This window comes from Podarcis liolepis (genome assembly GCF_965112155.1).
Source record: "Podarcis liolepis genome assembly, chromosome: Z".
NCBI lineage: Eukaryota > Metazoa > Chordata > Lepidosauria > Squamata > Lacertidae > Podarcis > Podarcis liolepis.
Genome location: NC_139570.1, coordinates 28,921,440 through 28,941,852, shown reverse-complemented (window position 1 = coordinate 28,941,852; position 20,413 = coordinate 28,921,440). Strand labels below are relative to the sequence as shown.

General features: G+C 44.9%; 1 protein-coding gene across 2 annotated transcripts in view; it reads left to right on the top strand.

The window, feature by feature from the left end:
* Positions 1-438: 438 nt before the first annotated feature.
* NEXMIF (neurite extension and migration factor) overlaps positions 439-20,413 on the top strand; it is a 219,434-nt gene continuing 199,459 nt past the window's right edge. For both annotated transcript variants that reach the window (XM_083484954.1, XM_083484953.1), the window contains exon 1: positions 439-1,367. The gene's annotated coding sequence lies outside the window, so the exon portion shown is untranslated. The remainder of the gene's footprint in view (positions 1,368-20,413) is intronic.

The window sequence follows — 20,413 nt, the reverse complement described above, 5'->3', positions numbered from 1 at the left end:
CAAATATTATCCTCACAAGAACCCTGCGAGGTAGGTTAGACTGGGAGTGAGTGACTAGCCCAAGGTCACCCAGTGACCTTCATGTCCGTGTGGGGATTGAACCCCGGTCCCTCAGATCATTGTCCAGCACTCCAACCACTGCACCACACAGGCTCTGCAGTTAGCGCAGGTAAAGCTGATCTAGATGAACGAGTGTTCTAACTTGGCCCGAGCGAGGTAATTTCCTAAACCCATTTTAATATAAATACGAGGTAAGGCAGGAGATACGCTTGGAGACGAAAGAGCCGCCGTAGTTGCTGCCGTCGCCTTACGCTGCCGTTGCTTCGAGCGGCTTTGAGGAAAAGGGCCATTCCTAGGAGCGGCCGCTCCAATTTCAGAACTTTCTGCTCTCCTCTGTAATCAATACCCTGTGGCGGCGGCGATGCAGCTCGCGGGAAACGGGAGCGGCGGCGGAGAGCAGGTAGCGCAGGGTCGCCGCTGGCGCGCGCTCGGTTGTGCAGCTACCGCTGCCTGCGCCGCAGCCTCCTCCAAGCGCGCCTCCAGAGCGCCGGGGGTTGCGCGCCCTTTATATGCCAGGTGGCCGCGCGTCGTTGCGCGCGCCGCTTTTCAGTGGGGTGGAGGAGGAGGAGGAGGAGGAAAGACTGCGAGTGAAGAGAGGAGAGAGACTTCATAGTATTAAGGGGGTGTGGGGAGAGAGGGAGAGGCAGAAAAGCGAGCGCCGGCTCTGCCTGCCTAGCGGGCGAAGGGAAGCCTCATCTGCCCGTGATAGCGAGACGGAGAGCGGCGCGGCTGAGGCAACAATGGCAGCGGCGGCGGCGGCGGCGGCAGCGCATTAGGCACCTTCTGAATGGGCAAAAGCAACCCGGGTGGGGGAGGCGGAGGAGGCGAGGAAGCCCCAGCAGCCGCGGAGGAGGAGGAAGGCGGCGGCGGCGAGGAGGAGGAGGAGGCAGCGGCGGCGGCGGCAGTAGTAGTAGCGGCAGCAGGAGCAGGCGCGCCCCCCTTCCTGCCCGGCCGGCGGGAGCTGCGCGGGGCCGAAGCTTGCGGGCGCCGGCTGGCACAACTGCGGGGACCCTCGTGCCGCACGAGCCGCGCCGGCGGCTCCATCATCTCCATCTCCATCCTTTTCTCCTCCCAGAGGAGGAGTAGGTGGCGGCGGCGGCGACAGCAGCAGAGGCACCAGCAGAGGCAGCAGGAGAGGAAGGCGCGTCCACCTGCACGCGCTGGAGCGCCGGGCTCATGGAGAAGCGGCGGCAGTCCTGAGTGCCGCAGCAGCAGCAGCCGCCGCCGCCGCCACCACAGACTCGCTCTCACGCCTGCTGTGGAGCAGCCCCTGCCCGGGCAGGCCTCTCCGCCTCCTTCGCTCCAAGGTAAGCTTCCCCCCCTTCCCCATTCTCGTATCAAGGCGTCGCCTACTCAGGGTGGGTAGACCCTTTTGTGCGAATCCGGCGGGGACAGCGGCGGCTCTTCTCTAAGGCTTGCTTGGCGCTGCAGCTGCATCAGACCAGGAAGGAGGGGAGGGGAGCGCTGATGCAGGCAGCCCGAGCACTGCAATCCTTCGAGGGAGGGCCCCCCACCTCGGCTCTCTTTTTTTAATACGGAGAGGAGGCCAAATAAGCTGCAGGGATGCGCGCGCGCGCGCGCGCGTGTTTGTGGGGGCAGATGATGGCTAGGAATGGCTTTGCTTTCTCTCGCTCTCTCTCTCTTAGGAGAGAGCCTGCAGGTCTGGGTTACTGGGTGGGGGGTGTCCGCCAGAATTGAAGCATTAATTGTGCCAATCAAAATACCTCCGATCCAGGGCGGTGAGCGCGAGGGGGATTGTAAAGGGTTGAAAGGAAAGGAGGGGGGGAGCGTGCGAAGATGGTGGGGGAGCGCATGGTGTTTTAAGTTCATACATCTCTTTTTAGAAAATCTGTCAAAAAAGAAGGGGGAAAGAGAATAGAACCAAAATCACATATCCTCCCCCCCCCTTTGTTAAATGCGGGCTGCTTTAAAACCTGAATCCTCCTTGCTGGTTTTCTGTGGAATGCAGGGGCCAGAGGTTACCATAATTAATTAGCAGCTATTTTAATGTATGGTCCCCTGGGTGGGGAGAGGGTAGAAAAAAAGAGAGGCTGTGTGTGCATGTGTGTGTGTGTGTGTATGCATGGCATTGAAAATGTTGGCTTGCTAAAAAGTGAATGAGTGCTCCAAATTGGATGTTTCTCTGTGCGTGGATACATGGAATCTGCTGATTTGGGGATGAAATTATAGGCCCCTGGATTAAAGATTTCAAGATGCCTCCTTCTTGACATCCTGTAGGCTTTCAAAAGTTAAATGCAGCAGCATTTTAAGCCATTTCTTGAGAAGGATAATGCCCACTTTATTTGTGTGCAGAGAAAAATGTTTATCAGATGGTTCTTCGCCAGAAGTGTGATTATTTATTTCATGGTTCATGCTTAGGAATTTAGTGTTCTGCTAAATTTTTGAATTAAAGCACTGTGTGTGTTCAGTGCAGGGAGGGGGCTGGAAGTGGATTTCCCTATTGCAGGGGTTGCTCCTCTGTTGGTCAGCAATTTGCTTTAGGTAGCAACTGAGAACTGCTCCACATTATGAAAAGGAAAGAGGTCACTAAGTGATCCTTCCTTGCCATCTTATTCTTTTTACACACTGGCACTGGCCAGCACATGACTCCGTGCTTCTTGTTTACTGCAGATAAGGTTTTAATGAGGGAGAGAATTACTTTATGGGGGGGGGTGTAGTGACCAAGGTATGGCCAGAAGACCCTAAAACCATTAAAGTTTATTGTCACTTCCCATATTAAACAGGGTAATTGGACAATGCTGGTTGACTATCTGAAACTCTTCCCAAGTGAGAAACGCAGCTATGAATATAATTAACCATCTGTCCAGTGAGAAATTGGAAATTGGGCTTTTATCCTTCACGTTCTTTAGTTTGATGCCTAAATTTATTGACTGCTTGTACACATGTGCCACACAAGAAGAGGGCTTTGGCTTGCAAAGTGCATTTCACCTGTGTGAATATTTATCATGGACTTTTGGTGGTGGTTGTTTTATTAACTATACAGTACTAATTGCAGGTGATATGATAACAGCATGTCAGAGCAGCTCTGCAGAAGCTTAATGATGCAGTAAAGGGTTCACAGACATTGTCTTAAGTGCCACCTAGATAAATGTAGTTCCTACTGAAGATATTTCTTTCTGCTCCCAGCGAATTCTGTATGTTCACATTAATTGAAGAACTGTGCAGAGAGCCAGAAGATATGTGTGTGATATTTTTTTGGTGGTGGGGGGGGGGAACTCGGTCTGTGTTCATGTTTCACTTTTCTTTTTATAGCTTTTTCTACCCCTTTCCCCAGTGCCCTGCTAGCTTTTCTCCATAGCCACGTTCCCTTCCTAACCACAAAAACCCTTGCTTTGGTGGCAGAGCATCCGCTCTGCCTGCGGAAGGTGCCATGTTCAAGCCCTGGCATCTCTAGGCACAGTTGAGAATGGCTTCTGCCTGAAACCATGGATAGCTGCTGCCAGTCAGGGTGGACAGTACTGAGCAAGATGAACCAAGGGGATGACTTGCTAAAAGGCAACTTCCTATGTTATTTAGGCACCTATTGACAGAATTTCAGTGTTGCCTTGTAGTAGACACCTAGTCAACTGTGTGTGTGTGTTTGTGTGTGCCAGCCTGATTGCTAGTAAGTGAACTATACATATTTGGTGGGGGGCAGGTGGCATTTTACGTTTTGTAGCTTACTCTTTTCAATGGGCTTGGAGTATGTGATGCATATAAAATACCTATCCTATCCAGGGAGTGACTTCTGTTTGTTTTCCATCAAAAGGTTCTGAAACCATTCAATGGATTGTGTTCTGACGAGTTATCATTGCCTAAAAGGTAGCCTTTCTGAACCTGGTGTTTTCCCCATGTGGTTTGGACTACAAACAGTACAAGCCACTGTGCTGGCAGGTGCTGATGGGAGTCCAAAACATTTGGAGGGCCCCTGGTTGGCAAAGGCCTGACTGTGGTGTCCAGGTAATGCTTTATTAGAAGAAACTTGTTCTTAGGTTCCTAGAGCTACAGTTTTCAGAGTGCTTTAACAATCAACCCTTCTTCACAGGGATTGTGGGAAATGTACCTTTTTGAGGGGAATGGGTCTCCTAACGTCTCTCAGCACCATGGGCGTAGCCAGGATTTATGTTGGCAGCCGGGGGGGGGGGGGAGAGAGAGAGAATTGAGCTATCTGTGACGTGATTGGTCAGTTAGTTAAGTATTTTTTATATATTTACTTGATGGGGGGATGGGGTAGCTGCATGGGAGCTACGCCATGCTCAACCTTTAGCAAACTACAGCTCCCAGGATTCTTTGTAGGAAGCCATGACTCTATAAAGTGGTATCATAATGCTTTAAATGTATGGCGTGGAATTGGCATTTTCTCCACACAATATATGTATTGGAGTTTGGGAAGGGGGTATCTTGTGGACTTCCCACAGGCATCTGGTTGGCCACTATAAGAACAGGATGCTGGATCAGATGGCCCCCTGGCCAGATCCAGCAGGGCTCGTCTTATGTTATTTATCAGTAACAAAATCCAGAGAAGATCCAGTTTTGACTTTGAGCTGACTGGAATATAGTGGGACTGAATATATGGGCCAATCCAGAAAATGGCAATCATCAGCACACTGCTTTTTAAAAACAAATATTTGACAAAAGAACAGACTGGTTAAATAGTCAACAATTATGTAAGCACATGAGTAGGGTCTGACGTGCTGCGTCTCTGTTGAATCAACCTGTTCAGTGAATAAATCTGCTATGCACCACTGCTTTTGTTTCATTTCTAGGAGAGAATAAACTTAACTTGCACACTCTGAATCTCTCTTACCTGTATTAGAATCTTCTACCCCCAAATCCTAACTTTGGGGAAAGGAGTGCCTATCCTACACACACACACACACACACACACACACACACACACACACGTGCTTTAGAATTCATGTTGACAGTCATTCTCCATTGGTCTGTGTCTTGATTATTGACATTGAAAATGGCAATGGGCCGTGCAAGGCTACATATATTTGGGGCTCTTGGCTTGCAGGGGCAGTTCCAGTGAATAATTATCCTCAAAGCGTTAGCCAAAGGATGGTCATTGAGCAAGTCAGTTGCGCATTATCTTTTCATACATCTAGCTTACAACAAAGACGGTTCAACTGTACTTTTTCTAGCCAAAATGAGATAGTACCAGAGAGGTTTGCCTGTTTCTCCATTTGTTTGGGACTCTTCTTACAAAGTGTTTATTATGTTTAAAAGGCTGTTGTGTGACTTTTCATTATTGATGCTGCTCACAATACTTTATTCACGAAATTGTCCATGCCAATAGGATCTTGAACTATATTCTGCTTTAATTGCCATGGTGCATGTTTCATACGTGGAATTTGATTGGAATGAGAGCAGTCAGTAGAAGGATTTCTTTTAACCAGAGGATTTAAATTTTTCATCCTCTTATTCGGGCAACCTGCAAATGTCCATTGCCCTTTCTTGAAATTCATTTGTATCTAAGAGAAGGTAATGAAGACCATGGCTATTAAGCAGTAAGTCCTAATGGATTCAATGGGGCTTACTCCCAGGTAATTTCAGTTAGGGTTGCAGGCTTAGATTTTCAAATCTTTGCAGAATGTAGCTGATCCTACTTTCTTGGAAATACAGTATCCGTTGTTCCGTATTTGCTAAATTTTGATCTGCTTCCCTTACTCCCAAGTGCCTTTTTGTATTCCTTCCTGAAGACTTGTTGGGCATAATCTGACCCAAAATCTATCAATGCCTCAGGGAAAATTTCTGTAACTATGAAGAAGCAGAAGACTTGGAGGCTCCACAAAACTAACTCCCCCTCATATTGCCTATCATTTTTGGGTCTGCACTTCAGGTGAGTTGGTGGCAGCAGTTTAAAGACCTTAAAATTGGTGTGTGAAGCAATCAGAATGCCATTGCTGATTAGCAATTGCAATTTACAGCCCATTCATGGCTTTAGACAATACGACTAAAGGAATACTGGGAAGCAGCTCAATCTAACGTGGTACCTATTTTCATCTGGAAGGTAACCATGTATGTGGTGCCAGGCATTTCAAAAGGGGTTTAGCATTCACAATATAGTCAAATTTTCAAAAGGTGATAATCAGTTCTTGTTTACTGAAGGTGAAGTTTTGCGTATAGATGCTGCAGTGGGAGCTGTCGCTAAACCTTGAAGATTTTTTTTTTTTTAAAAATCTAATCCCATATATGTATGCAAAATATCTAAAAGTCATTCTCTGTAGACTTATTAGGATTGTAGAGTTGGAAGAGACCCCAAGTGACATCTAAACCCCTGCAATGCAGGAATCACAACTAAAGAATCCCTGATAAACCTCTCTTTTAAAACCCCAGTGATGGAGGCTCCATCCCACTACTGAACTGCTCTCACTGCCACACAGTTCTTACTAATGTTTAATTGAAATGTCCTTTCTTGTAGCGTGAATCCATTTGTTTGGGTCCTACCCTCTGGAGCAGCAGGAAACAAGCTTGTTCAATCTTTCGTGCATCTTCTTCATGCCGTATATGAAAGTCTCGCCAAAAACAAACAAACATTTTCAGGTATCTCATTGCATGGAAGCCCTGAACACCTTTGGGCACTACAGAACACTGAGCGAACCATTTTCTACACTGGTCCTTTTTCTAGCCCTCTTCCACTGCAAGGGCTATGCCATTTAGTCCTCCTTCACTGCACACAGTTACGAAAGGATAGAGAAGAGAACCATTGAAAAAAAGGGGGGTAGGAGGCAGAAGCGTAGCTGCAGCATTTGGGAGATGAGAAGAACAAGAGCTCTTGGGAGTACGAGTTTGCACAATTAAAGCCACATATACTAACTTCTTTTGGGCCGTACTTTGCACCTGTTTAGTGAGATGTGTCCGGTTGTGCTTTCCATCTTCTGATCCCAAGAGGGTGGCAGAAACCCTGAGCAGGTGTACGGAGAAATTTTGGTGTGGGTGAGGGCAAACAAGCTGCAATTAAACCAATACAAAGTGGAGGAAGTGTTGCGGGTCACTGATATGCATGGGGGTGTACAAATGTTTCTGGATGGCATTGCACTGTCCCTTAAGGGCTAGCTATGTGCTTTGGGGATTCATTTGGACATGTGCTTCCTCCCCGAAGAGCTGTAACTCAGTGGCAGAGCACCTGCCTTGCATGCAGAAGGATCCAGGTTCAGTCCCCAGCATCTCCAGGTATGGCTGAGAATTCCTTCTATCTGAAATTTTGTAGAGTGGCTGCCAGGCAGTTTAGGCAGTACTGAGCTGCATGGACCATTGACCTGACTCTGTATAAGGCTGCTTCTAATGTTATTACATAGATGCAGGTTTTATTGGTGGATAGGTGTGATTTCCTCCCCAGCCTTAGCTAGTTTGTCAATTGCCACTGTATCTCAAGAATTCCAATCTTGACTCAATGACACTTCAGTTGGTTATGTCCATTATTGTAATGGGACATTGTAAAGGCACATGCAATTCAGCGTAAACAGGTGTAAAATGCTGCACACTGCGGCAAAGAATCCTAACTTAACATATTTTGCTAATGAGGTCTGAATTTGAGGTGACTGACCAGAAATCTTGGTTGTCATGACTATTCATCAAGATCATGGTGAATAGCTTGATGAAAATGTTGACCGAAAGTGTGGCAGCTGTGGAAGGCAAATTCTCTGTTAGGGATCATTACAAAAGGGACTGAAAACAAATCTGCCTCTATCATAACGCTGTTGAACAAATCTATGTTGTGGCCGTGCTTGGAGTACTGTGTACAGTTTCGGTCTCCATACTTCAAAGAAAACCATGTATAGCTGGAAAATGTGTAGGAAAAGGGCAATCAAAATGATCAAGAGACTAGAGTTTGCCAGACTTTTTTTGCCCATGGGCACATCTACAAACCAGAGAAAATGCTGTGGGCACCACACGCACTGCAACCAAGTACATACCTGCAAGAACACTCTACCCCACATGTGCCCACTCAACTATTTCCATCTGTGGAACTGGCATTGTTACAGGTGCCATACAGTGATCACTCTGCATTTGTAATAAATCAATCTTTTAGCAGCCCTCACACTTTGGAACTCCCTTCCAAAGGGAAGGCACCTTCGCTGTCTTCTTTCAAGCTCTTTCTTCAGGAAAGCCAACCCACATACACAGAGTGTTGATATGTGTCTTAATCTATTGGTTTTTAATGATTTGAATGTTGTAGGTCATTTTTAACTGATTTCTCTCTCTCTCCTGATACTATCATTGTTTTATTCTTTTTGTGAACTGCTTTGAGGGTGCTTTTGTGTTGTTTTTACAACACAAATAAAACAAATAAATACCCAGCACATTTTCTATTGACTCCTATAGAATGAAGCTTAGTGTCAGAGCAGGGAGGGGAACACGTGGGCACCAGACAAGGCTCTGTGAGTGCATGTGCACCCATGGGCATCAAGTTGACTAGAGCAACTTATTTGGTTAACTCCCCTTCCCAGTTCACTAGAGGGATTGAACCTGGGACCTTCCACATGAAAGGCATGTGCTGTCCCATTGTGTGTTTTTTGGAACACTTTATTGCTGTGCAATGCAAGGTTTTGAGAACATAGCACTGTTTTGGGGTTTCTTGACAAGGTTTTATCACAATAATTTCTAGGCTGTTGCAGGAGTTCAGAAAGACTAATCATTGTGAGGTTACTTGCAGTTGATCCTCATTCAGTGGATGTAGAGATAACAAGCTGTTCGTGCGTGCATTTGATGGTTTTAGTAAATTTCCCAATCAGAAAAGGTTACAACATTTGGGCGTGTTTGGGGGAAAAGGTGATGGGGAGAGCATGGTACAGCTTCATAAAGTTCTGTATAGCGTGGAGACAGCAGAGAGGTTTTTCTCCTCCTCAGTGTTAGAACCTGGTTCATCTGATGAAACTGAATGTGGGAAGACTCAGGACAGAGAAAAAGAGCTATTTTTTTCTGCCTTGTAGTGATGGCCACCAACTTGGATGGCTTTAAAATAGTATTGTATAAATTCACGGAGGAGGATAAGTCTGTCAGTCACTGCAAGGCATGATAGCTATGCTCTGTCTTCACAGTTGGAGGCAGTAAATGTTTCTGAATGGAAGTTACAGAAGGGAAAGTGCTCTTGTGCTCTAATCCTGCTTCCAGACTTCCCATTAGGACCTCTGTTCAGTCAGTTATGCTGGATAAGATGGGCCATTGGCCTGATCCAACAGGGCAGTTTTTATGTTGCTTTTCATAACGTGCGTTACATGAGGCTGCCTTTAAAGACAGTTCAGAAACTTGGTGCAAAATGTAGGTAGCCAGAATACTTGTAGGAGCCAGGGACTCAAACCATACTACACGTGGTCTGCATCAGTTGTATTGGCTGCCTGTTTGTTTCTGGCCCCAGTTTAAGGTGCTGTGTTTTTTATTTGGTAACATAGTTTTTATTCATTTTCATCTCTAAGTCATTTAACGTGGTTGCATTTAGATATATCTTTGTTTACATTAAAGCATATGACATGCAACAGCTACATAAAACTGAAAATAAAACAACAATAAGCAGATAAATGTTCCTGAATATAGCAACTAAGTTGTCTCAAAGTTATCATTACAATTTGTTACAGATATGAAATTATGTATAGTAACGTCTATTGCTTATATCGGTGACCATATGTAAAAAGGCATTTTGTGTCAAGAACAATTAGACTGTGCTGCAAACTATGAGTAAACTAGTACACTGCAACTAGTACAACTACCACCTACTCCAGCAACATCATCAGTGGCTAGGGTTGATGGGAGTTGTAGTTCAGCAATATCTGGAAGGCCAAAGGCTCCCCAAACCAATTCTAGATATTGCTTATCAGTGGGGTGACTACTCTGGGACCATAGAAGTATGTTATGTTGCTGTTCTTTGGCCTGGACTTGAACCTTTTGGTACTGGCATTCTTGAGGACTGGGAAATGAGTCTGCCTCCTCCTCTGCCAGCTCCAAGGGTTCTTCAGCAGGTCTCAATACCAACAGAGATTTCAGGGGAACTTGCCCACTCATCAAAGTCTGTGGGCTGTCTATTTTGACCTCTGTGAACTCCATAGAATTGTAGAGTTGGAAGAGACCCAAAGGTCAGCCAGTATCTGATGCCTGGCCAGGACTAGGTGTGACACTGTCTGGATATCAATAGATGGATTGCTGATGATGTTTGATGGATGCTTGTTTGTGTGGAAGATGAGGATTAAGTTTGCAAAAACGTTTTTTGTAGTTGGTGTGGACAGTACCTGTGATGGAAGGCTTGTTGCATGTGTTATCTTCACTCTGTAAGGTCCTGTTCAGCTCCTCCATTAGCGCTTTAATTATTTACTACATTTATATTCCATCCCACCCCTTCCTCCAAGAAGATCAAGACAGCACAGTATACACGAGTTGCAGTGAGTTTCCCTTTGATTTTATGCACTATGGATCATACTTCTTAACAGTGCTTTTTAGAGTTTTAGAATGCACTGAACTTCCCAGACATAGCTGGAATATTGCAGTTGGAAATCGCAAAAATGTCTGGGATGTGTAGCAACTTCTTTTTTTTTTTGCAATTTTGCAAAAAAAGCTCAACAACTTTTATGTCTGGATTTTCACTTTTTGAAATATGGCAACCCTATATATGTGTGAGATTGGTCGTGGCCTAGGGTTGATGTAATGTTCCTGACATGGTTCTTGCACTCTCTATTTTATCCTCACAAGCAACCCTGTATGGTAGGTCAAGCTGAGATGAAGTGACTGGCTCAAGTTACTCCAGTGGGCTTTGTGGCTGAGTAGGGATTTGGAATTCCCTGCTTCTAGTCCAAACATTACCCCACACTGTTTTAATTCCCGGTGCCTTTCACCAAGTTGGCTGTTTGGTGGCTAACTTGTTGGAGGAGGACAGTGCGGGGAGCCATGACTAACCTATAGGAGGAAGCAAGTCCATGTGATCCTTTTCATTTGGAATTATGGCTGCGGAACCTGTGGTGAACTCCTGTGTTTTTAAGTTGGCTTAATCTGCTGCCTTCTCTTTTTTTTCTTTAAAAAGGTATTATTACTCTTTTATCCAACACCATGTGTGCACATGGTGCTTTACCTTCCAGTTGTTGGAAGCCACAGGAGGGCAGAGTAGTCTTGTGCTTGCCGGTTTCCCACAGGCATCTGGTTGTCCACTGAGATCAGGATGCTGGACTAGATGGGCCATTGGCCTGATCCAGCAAGCGTTTTTATTCTTAATGCAATAGAATAGGTACTTGCCCCTGTTTCTCTTGTGTCAAAACTTAGATTGTAAGCTCCTCTGGAGGTTATTGAAGGCTGCAGCACGGTGCGGGGAGGTGAGAGGTGACTGGTTTTGGCGTCAGGGTACTGGACAAAGATCAGGAGGCCAAGATGAGATGATAAAAGACCAGAAAACAAAGGATTTTCTGCAGACTGTATGAGAGCTTAGCTGAGTGCAGGTCATAATTTTTTCAAGGGAACTGAGAGAAATGCCATAATTTTGCTTCTTAATTTTTGTTGGGTTATATCTTTTTTAAAACTGTTGAAAGCTGCCCAGAATACAGTGTGCACAGTAAAATGTATGAATATTCAATTGCTGTTGATCTATGGGTAGGCTAGCCTTCACCAACCTGGTGCCCTCTAGATTTTTGGACTATGACTCCCATGTGCTTGGTCTGATCTGATGGGTGTTGTGGTCCTAACATATGGAGGACACCAGGTTGGCAAAGGCTGGTGTAGGAATGCCTGCATGGAAGTATACAGCAGAGAGTGGCCACAACAATAATCACACCTATGAAAGATCCCAATTGCCTTGTTGGTTGTATGGCAGAAACCTGTATGATGTCTACGTAACAGGCGGTAGGAATGACTGAAAAAGCCCTCTCTTTTACTGCTACCTTCAGAAGGAGGGGGCACCCTGAGGAGGTCCTGAGTAGATTATCTTGGGGCTCCATTAGGAACTCATGGGAATAGGTGTTTCATTAGGTTCAGGGGTGTACCGAGCTGTATAGGTTAAAGTCAGTACTTTAACCGAGCCTGGAAGCAAACTGAATGCCAGTGAAGGAGCAATGTGATATGTGCATGATGAATGCTTTCAGTTAGTAGCCCTGTTGCCACATTTTGCGCCACCTGAGGTTTCTGCCCTGTATTCCAAGGCAGCACTGCAGTAATCTAAACAGGATATTACCTGAGCATCGACCAAAGAAACCAGGTTATTTGGTTATAAAGAGGCATAGCTGGGCTACACAGGTCAAAGGCACTCTGTGACACTGAGACCACTTGCACCTTGAGTGTCTGTCTTGGATCCAAGAGTACTCTGAAGCTATGAACTTGATCCTTTAGGTCAGGGTTGGGTAGAAGGTAGCTCAGGATCTGCTGGTAGATCTCTATCTACGGTAGGTGGTTTGCAGGATTGGCCAGGGTTTCTTAGGGTTTTTTAACAACAGCAGCAACAAAATGATTTTTCCTAGGAGTGGGATTTTTTTGTGTGAGAAACTATGAGCTCCATTCAGTTTTGGTTCTGAAAACAGATTCCTCTGCTCAGAACGTGCTTAGGGGCACCCTGCTATTTAATTTTAGCTGTGGTCCCATAATTTAATGTGCATGGCATTCCCTTAAATAATCTTTGGAACTGTAGTTTGTTAAGAGTGCTGGAAATCATGTTTGTGAGAGAGGAAGAAGCCATGCTTTAAATGTATGGTCTGGTGTGACCTGTGTTTCCTTGCCCTGGCTCTGGTTGGTAAATCTTGGTAAAGGTAAAGGACCCCTGACCATTAGGTCCAGTCGTGACTGACTTTGGGGTTGTGACACTCATCTCACTGTATTGGCCGAGGGAGCCGGCGTACAGCTTCTGGGTCATGTGGCCAGCATGACTAAGCTGTTTCTGGTGAACCAGAGCAGCGCCCGGTTTACCTTCCCACCGGAGTGGTACCTATTTATCTACTTGCACTATGAAGTGCTTTCGAACTGCTAGGTTGGCAGGAGCAGGGACTGAGCAACGGGAGCTCATCCAATCGCGGGGATTCGAACCACCGACCTTCTGATCAGCAAGTCCTAGGCTCTGTGGTTTAACCCACAGTGCCACCCACGTCCCGGTAAATCTTGAGGTTGCAGTAAAAAAGAAAGGAAGTCCAAAAAGATTGCCCACCCAGCTTTAGGGGGAGTTAGCCCCACCCCACCCCAGTTAAACACTACTCATCTGGACAGAGGAGCAACCTATTAATTGTGTTTGGGTTGAGCTTCAGTTTGATGGTTCTCATCCAATCTTGACTGATTATGGCAGGGGTGTGGAACTGGCTTGGACATGACTCTAAAAAGGGGTGGATAACCTTTGCAAGACTAAGGGCCACATACCCTTCTGGCTGACCTTCCAAGGGCCACATGCCAGTGATGGCAGATATGGCTGGAGCAACAAGTGTGATTTTCAACTTTGTATAGGAGGCTAGTTTCTACATATACACCCTCTCTCTGTCTTCCATCTACACAAGTAAAAGGCATGATTACAGTTCCGAGATGGCAGGGAAACACTTGTGGGTGAAGCAGGCGCACTGGTCTGGGGAGAGTTTGAGGGCTGGATAAAGTAATGTTAAATCACTGTTAAGCTATGCAACAGCAGGGATACAATCTGTGGGGGACCTCCAGTTGTTGCTGGACTACAACTCCCTTTATCCCTGACATTAGACATGCTGGCTAATGGGAGTTGGAGTCCTAACAACAAAGGGAGGGTCACAGTTTTCTCCAGTCTCTGGTTAGGAGTTACATTCAAATTGAGCGTAGCCTTTCAGAGCGGCCTGAGGAACCCCCAGTAAGTAGCCAAGGAATCCCAGGTTTCTCCACAGCATAGTTGTGAAAACCACATTCTTAAGGATATTTGCTAAAGTTATTTTGCAGTTCAGCTGAATAGCAAGATGAGCTATCTTTGGACAGTGTAAATATAACAGTCTTGAAGAAACTGATTATTTCACGTTTCAGGGTGTCAGAAATGGATCTTTACATATCGTATCTACTACTTAAGAGCTTTTGCAGAAATTGTGTTGCTAACTTCAATTTCATGCCTGCTAGCATATCTGTCTTTGCTGATAACCTAAGACACAACTGGATACTATTTCATTTGTTCTATGCTTTATTTTTTGAGGAGGTGGGATCTTTGGCCCAGAAATAATATATAATAGGGCTTCCTCAGAAACCAATTGCTTTAGTTTACTTGCATTGCAAAGCACTGTGGCTTCTGGTAGTCCCAGTTATGTTTTCGTTAGTGCAGTATGGGGTTATTATAAGCATGTCGGCCTCACCAGATCTAGGAGTCAGAAGAGATCTGTTGCTTCAGCAATGAAACAGCTCACATTGAGTGTTTATATAGGAGTGGGAGGCTCCACCCCCTTCCAGTGCTCTGCCTGGCCCTGATCTGAGCAGGTGATCGGGGATTACCAGGAAAGGAACTGAAAATAAAACTGCCAATGTCATGGTGCTGTTATACAAATCTGTGGCATTTGGAATACAGGTCTGGTCACCTCACCTGTAAAAGCTTATGGTAGAGTTGGAAAAGATTCAGAAAGGGGCAACCAAAATGATAAAGGGAGTGGAACAACTCCCCTATGAAGAAAGGTGGCAGCATTCAGGACCTTTTGGCTTAAAGAAAAGGTGAGAAAGAGGGGACGCACTAGAAGTTCAAAAGTTATGCATGGCATGGAGAAGAGCCCCCCCCCCCATAACACAAAATCATGGGCATCTGAAGAAGTTGAATATTGGAAGATTCAGGAAAGACTTCTTCACAGTGCCTATTTAAATTATGGGATTGACTCCTACAGCAGGGACTGATGGCCACAAACATGGATGGCAAAGCAAAATATCTGTGCCAGCCAGCAAATGGGTGGAGTCCCGCCCTGAGCTTGTTAAATAGTTAACAGAGACAAAGCAGAGTGGAGAGTTTCATATTGCAGTTGGAGATGATGCGGCTGGAGGAAAACAGTTACACTCTGTAATATGCAGCAAACTGGAGCACTGGGTCAGAGAGCCAGGTTGGATTTCTGTTTGGATCCAGGGCCATAGCTCTGGGGGAAGCAAGACCCTCTTGGGTTGTTAATGCTGTGAACCCATCCATCGTAGGCTCCGGTTGTATATATGTGTAAATACCATATATCCCAAAGACAACACAGTTTCCACTGTGCCTCATTTTCCAAAGGAAAAATGAACTTTGAGTGAGTGAGTAGAATCTCTCACCTTTCAGAGATTGGGGTGATGTGTATCAATACTCATGCCACACTTGTAAGAACTTATGGCAGCACCTCTACTTTGGAACTACCTGCCTACTGATATCAGGAAGACACCTTCATTGTACTCTTTTTGGTGCCTGCTAAAAACAATCTTGTTTAGACAAGCCTACCCAGAAGCCTAGAAAGTTGCTGCGAGTTTAAATCTGTACTGTCTATTTTTTTAATTTAGCTGTTCTAAAAATCTTAAATTATTGTGTCCCCCCCCCTTATTGGTCATTTTATTGCTTTATCTTTTTTGTAAACTGCTAAATTATTATTATTTTTTAAAAAAATATCAATTGGTGTATAATTTTTATGAAGTAAATCATTTATTTATTTATATCCTGTCTTTCCCCCAGATCAGGGCTCAAAAAGATGAAAGAATTTCAAATAAATCAAACAGTATGGAATTGCTTCATTCTGGCAAGTTGAGAGGCTGGGTCTTCAGTGTGAACCACGTCCTACTCCCACTCCCTGACTGGACCTCATCTCTCCATTTTAAGCCTTCATTTTTGTGTCTCTTTATTCTCCTTTCTTGCCCCTTTGTCTCTGTCCTTTGGAGCAGTAGCCTGCCGACCCTCTCAAAGAGTTTCCAGGACATTCTGATGAGAACGTCTGTACCCTGCATGTATTGCACTCAAGGTTTTGTCTGTGATCCCTTTTCTTAAAGAATATTCTGTGAAAGTGTTTTTTTTAAGCGCATTTCTGAACAGTAAAGAGCCATTACTGTGTTGTTTGGTAGGAATTTCTAAAAGCTGCTCGTGAGTCAAATTTCCTTGTGGTAGTTCTGAATTTGGTACTTCGTACATCTCATTCGGATGATGGCTCTTGGCTAAGCAATAAATTTTTGGTTTGATATGACATACATTTCATTCTTTCTCTCTGAAAGAGAGAGAGGGGTAGGGACAGCAACTAAATGTTGCAGTGCTGAATACTGCCGCGTGGGGTGCCAGTCTTTCCTTTCCTCATGATATTTCATTCCATTCTCACCCCACCTCATTTTCTGTTTTCCTCACAGTATTCTGTACCCCCTGAGCATGCACATTCCTCACTAGGCTATTTTGGGAGCCCTCCCTCTTTATGTCCCCCATTCTAAACATCTGTAAATTTGGGTGTTTCCCTGAACCCCTGATACTTCTTTCTTGTGCACAACTGTTGTTGCTTTTCAACTTTGTAATGATCTACACCTGGAGGATGGGTTTCCTATTAGTGTACAGGTGACTCTCAGCTTACACAGGGGTTATTATGTTCTTTGGATAGCGTGTGAAGTCAAATAGCAGCATATAGTCAAAACACACAGGGTTCAATGGCAGGTGGGATTGCCAAAATCTTTCCCCCCAGATGCTCACCCCCTTTCTGTCCCTCCCTTTAATTTTATTTTCCCAAGTGTGTAAAGCTGAATGTGCCCAAGTTAAAACATGCGCAACTTGCGAGTTACCTGTATAATATTTTCCCCTATCTGTATGTTTGCGTAGATTTAAGTAAGGGACAGGAATCTTATTTACTAATACGATAAAAGTTGCAAACCAAAGAACTGCAGCTGGTAAACTACAGTTTACAGAGTTGCTCCAGACTAGTGGTTGCTTTCTGAGTATATTATGTTTTTTTAATGTGCAAAACATTTGTTTCATGCCTGAAAACCTGTGCTAGATTTTTGCTGTGCAAGTGGGAAAGGACATTCCCAGTCATCGGCCTTCTGTATGTGCAGGTCACAAATGTGCTGTTGAATGGGAGTAAACAGGGCAGCACTTTGGGACAGAGGCAGCAGATGCATTACAATATGTGTATAACTGTGTGCCAGTACGATCCTGGCACTTTCCCAGGTGTGCTTTTCCTGCTTCTCTCTCTTTCTCTTTATGCAGAGCTACTCTCTAGTAATTAAACTGGTGCCACTTGGCAATAAAGATTTTGCAATTATAGAACACAAAGGTTGTCGTTCATTAGCAGAGCTCATGCAGAGCCCATGCATTGCATGTAGAAGGTCTGTGTCATTGGGATCTTGGGTGGAAGGGGTTTCTGGAACGCAGCTGCCAGTTGGAGCAGGCAGCACTACACTAGGTGCCCCAGTTAAGAACATAGGAAGCTGCTTTATACTGAGTCAGAACCTTGGTCCACCCACTCAGGAAGAATCCAGCTTCACAAATATAAAATGGGGGACACCTGGCTTGCCAGCAGTACATATGGGAAGGATCTAGGGGTCTTGGTGGACCACAAGCTGAACATGAGTCAATAGTGTGATGCAGCAGCTGAAGCAGCAAACAAACAAACAAACAAACAAACAAACAAACAAACAAACAAACAACCCCCCCAAAAAAACTTACTCTATTCTAATGCTGCATCAACAGAAGTATAGTGTCCAGATCAAGGGAAGTAATAGTTCCACTCTGTTCTGCCTTGGTCAGACCCCACCTTGAATCCTGTGTCCAGTTCTGGGCACCATACTTTAAGAAGGATATTGACAAGCTGGAACATATGTAGAGGATGGGGAGACCAAGGTGATAAAGGGTCTGGAAACCAAGCATTATGAGAAGGTTTTGAGGGAGTTGGCTATGTTTGGGCTGGAAAAGAGGAGACTGAGAGGAGATATTATGGCCACCCTCAGATATCTCAAGGGCTGTCACATGGATGAGGGAACAAGTTTATTTTCTTCTTTTGCAGAGGGTAATACACAAACCAATGGCTTCAAGTTACAAGAACGGTGATTCCGACTAAACATCAGGAAGAACTTTCTGACAGTAAGAGCTGTTTGACAGTGCAACTGATTCCCATGAGAGGTGGTGAACTGTCCTTTGCTGGAGGTTTTTAAGCAGAGGTTGGATGGCCATCTGCAATGAATGTTTTAGATGAGATTCCAGCATTGTACAGGGTTGGACTAGATGATCCTCCCAACTCTACAGTTCTATGATTCTATGTCTACATGAGTAGAAATGTCTCTCCAAATTGGGGGATGGGTGAGTCGCTCCTAGCCCAGCATGCAAGGCAGATGTTCTACCTTTTAGCTACAGCCCTTCCCTGTCTCAGTATAAGGAAGGCAGCCTTTGCCAGATGTTTTGAATGACAACTCCTACCAGCCCCAGCTAGCACAGTCTGATATAAGGCAGCCTCACATGCTCTTCAGGCATCTTGGGTCATGGATGCTGCATTAATTAACGACAAAACCCGAAGAGGGGAATTAAACAGAAGTCCTCACAACTTTTAAGAAGTAATGTTCTTTGCTTTCAGAATGCAACTGTGGACTAATCTTCTACCAGACATTGATTCCTGGACCTGTATTACCTGAAAGGCGGAAAGGTGTAGTGGTTAGAGTGTTGGACCAGACCTGGGGAACCAGGGATCAAATACCCACTTGGCCATGAAGCTCTCACTGGGTGACCCTGGGCCAGTCACTCACTCTCAGCCACACGTACCTCACAGGATTGTTGTGAGAGTCATAGGAGGAGGAAGAGAATGATGTACGCTGCCTTGAGGTCCTTGGAGGAAAGGTGGGATATAAATGCAATAAATAAATAATAATAAATAATAACTCCAACATAGTAGAGTTCCACAGCAATTGTGGGAAGTTGTATGTAGCCTGCATGTTGTTGGCAGGCCACCCCTGTACTCAGATAAGACCAGCCCTCCCAAAACATATAAATAATCGAAGAACTTGGCTTGGATAAGTCCTATCTAGCCATTTCCGATAGTGGTCTTCTGAGATGTTTCTGTGAAGGCTTCATTTCCACAACCCTATGCACTTCCCCTCCTCAACTGGCATTCAAAAGTATTCTGTACATGGAGGTCCGATTTAATTCTCATGGCCAATGCCCATTGATAGGCCTGTTCTCCTCCATAAATATGTCCATATTAAAGCTATCTAAGCTCTTGACCATCACCATACCTTGGCTTCTGTTGAGCATAATCTGTCCTCATTAGGTCTGTGTGAAGTTTGAGATGTATTTGCACCAGTGAGAGCCAGTGTGCCATAGTGCTCAGAGAGTAAGACTAGTACCTGGGCAGACCAGGGTTCAGATTCCCAGTCAACCACAAAGCTCACTGCCTCTCACCCTAGCCTACCTCACAGGCTTTGAGCTCCTTGGAGGAAAGATGAGATAGAATAATAGAATTGTAAAGTTGAAAAGGGACCCCAAGGGTCATCTAGTCCTGATGAATCCCCAATAGGTGGCCACCCAACCTCTGCTTAGAAGCCTCCAATGAGGGAGACTCCACCACCTTCCAAGGGAGTCCATCTCACTGTTGAACAGCTCTTACTGTCAAAAAGTTATAAATGTAATAAAAAAAACAAAAACAAAACCCAAAATAAAGTAAAATTTGCTGTCCTGAGTACATCTGAAAAATGAAACAAACTTTTTTCATACTTCTGGACAATCCCTCAGAAGTTGCACTAGGCATTTCGAGTAGCAACTACAGACCTTGGAAAACTAAGCAGAGTTTTGTGCCTGGTACAGTTTACTAAGGAAGGACAAGTCTTTGATGCAGTAATAACTTTGCGAGAAGCTTATTTGTTGGCATTAAAAAATATTTTAGTCACTTCAGTATCCACTAGCAGCCGTGGAAGAGCCCAGAGAAAGAATATTAAATCTTCAGAAGTTCTCTCCCTCCCCCCCACTTCCTTCCAGAGATTGCATTTTTCATAAGTAACTTGTGAGAGTTGAAATCTAAAGCTCCCAAAGCCTTTTAAATGTCTTCAGAAGTGCTACTGAGGCTTAACCCCCCCCAAAAAAACTGGGGTTAGCTTTTAGTATTTTAGCTGTGCTTAGTTCCATAAATCAGCAAGGCTTCTCTCTGCTGTATCATTAGCAGTTGAGTCGTATATGTGTTCACTCAGAAGTAAGCCAAGCTGAGTTAAATGGGACATACTCCCAGGTAAATATGTATAGGATAGCAGCCTAAATGAACGTTTTGGCCTTTGGCTTGGACAGTCATTTTCCCTCCCATGTTATAATATTTGGAACTACCTGCCTAGAGAGACCAGACTGGCTTCCTCCTTGTACTGGCAGATGAAGACTGCTTTATTCCGACACATCTTTGGGAACTGACTGTTTTGTTTTGTTTTGTTTAAGGAAGGGGCTGCTGCTGATATTGCAAGAACACATTTCCTCTGGCTTGGTGTTCAGTGTGTGAGGAGGGAAGAGGGCTCT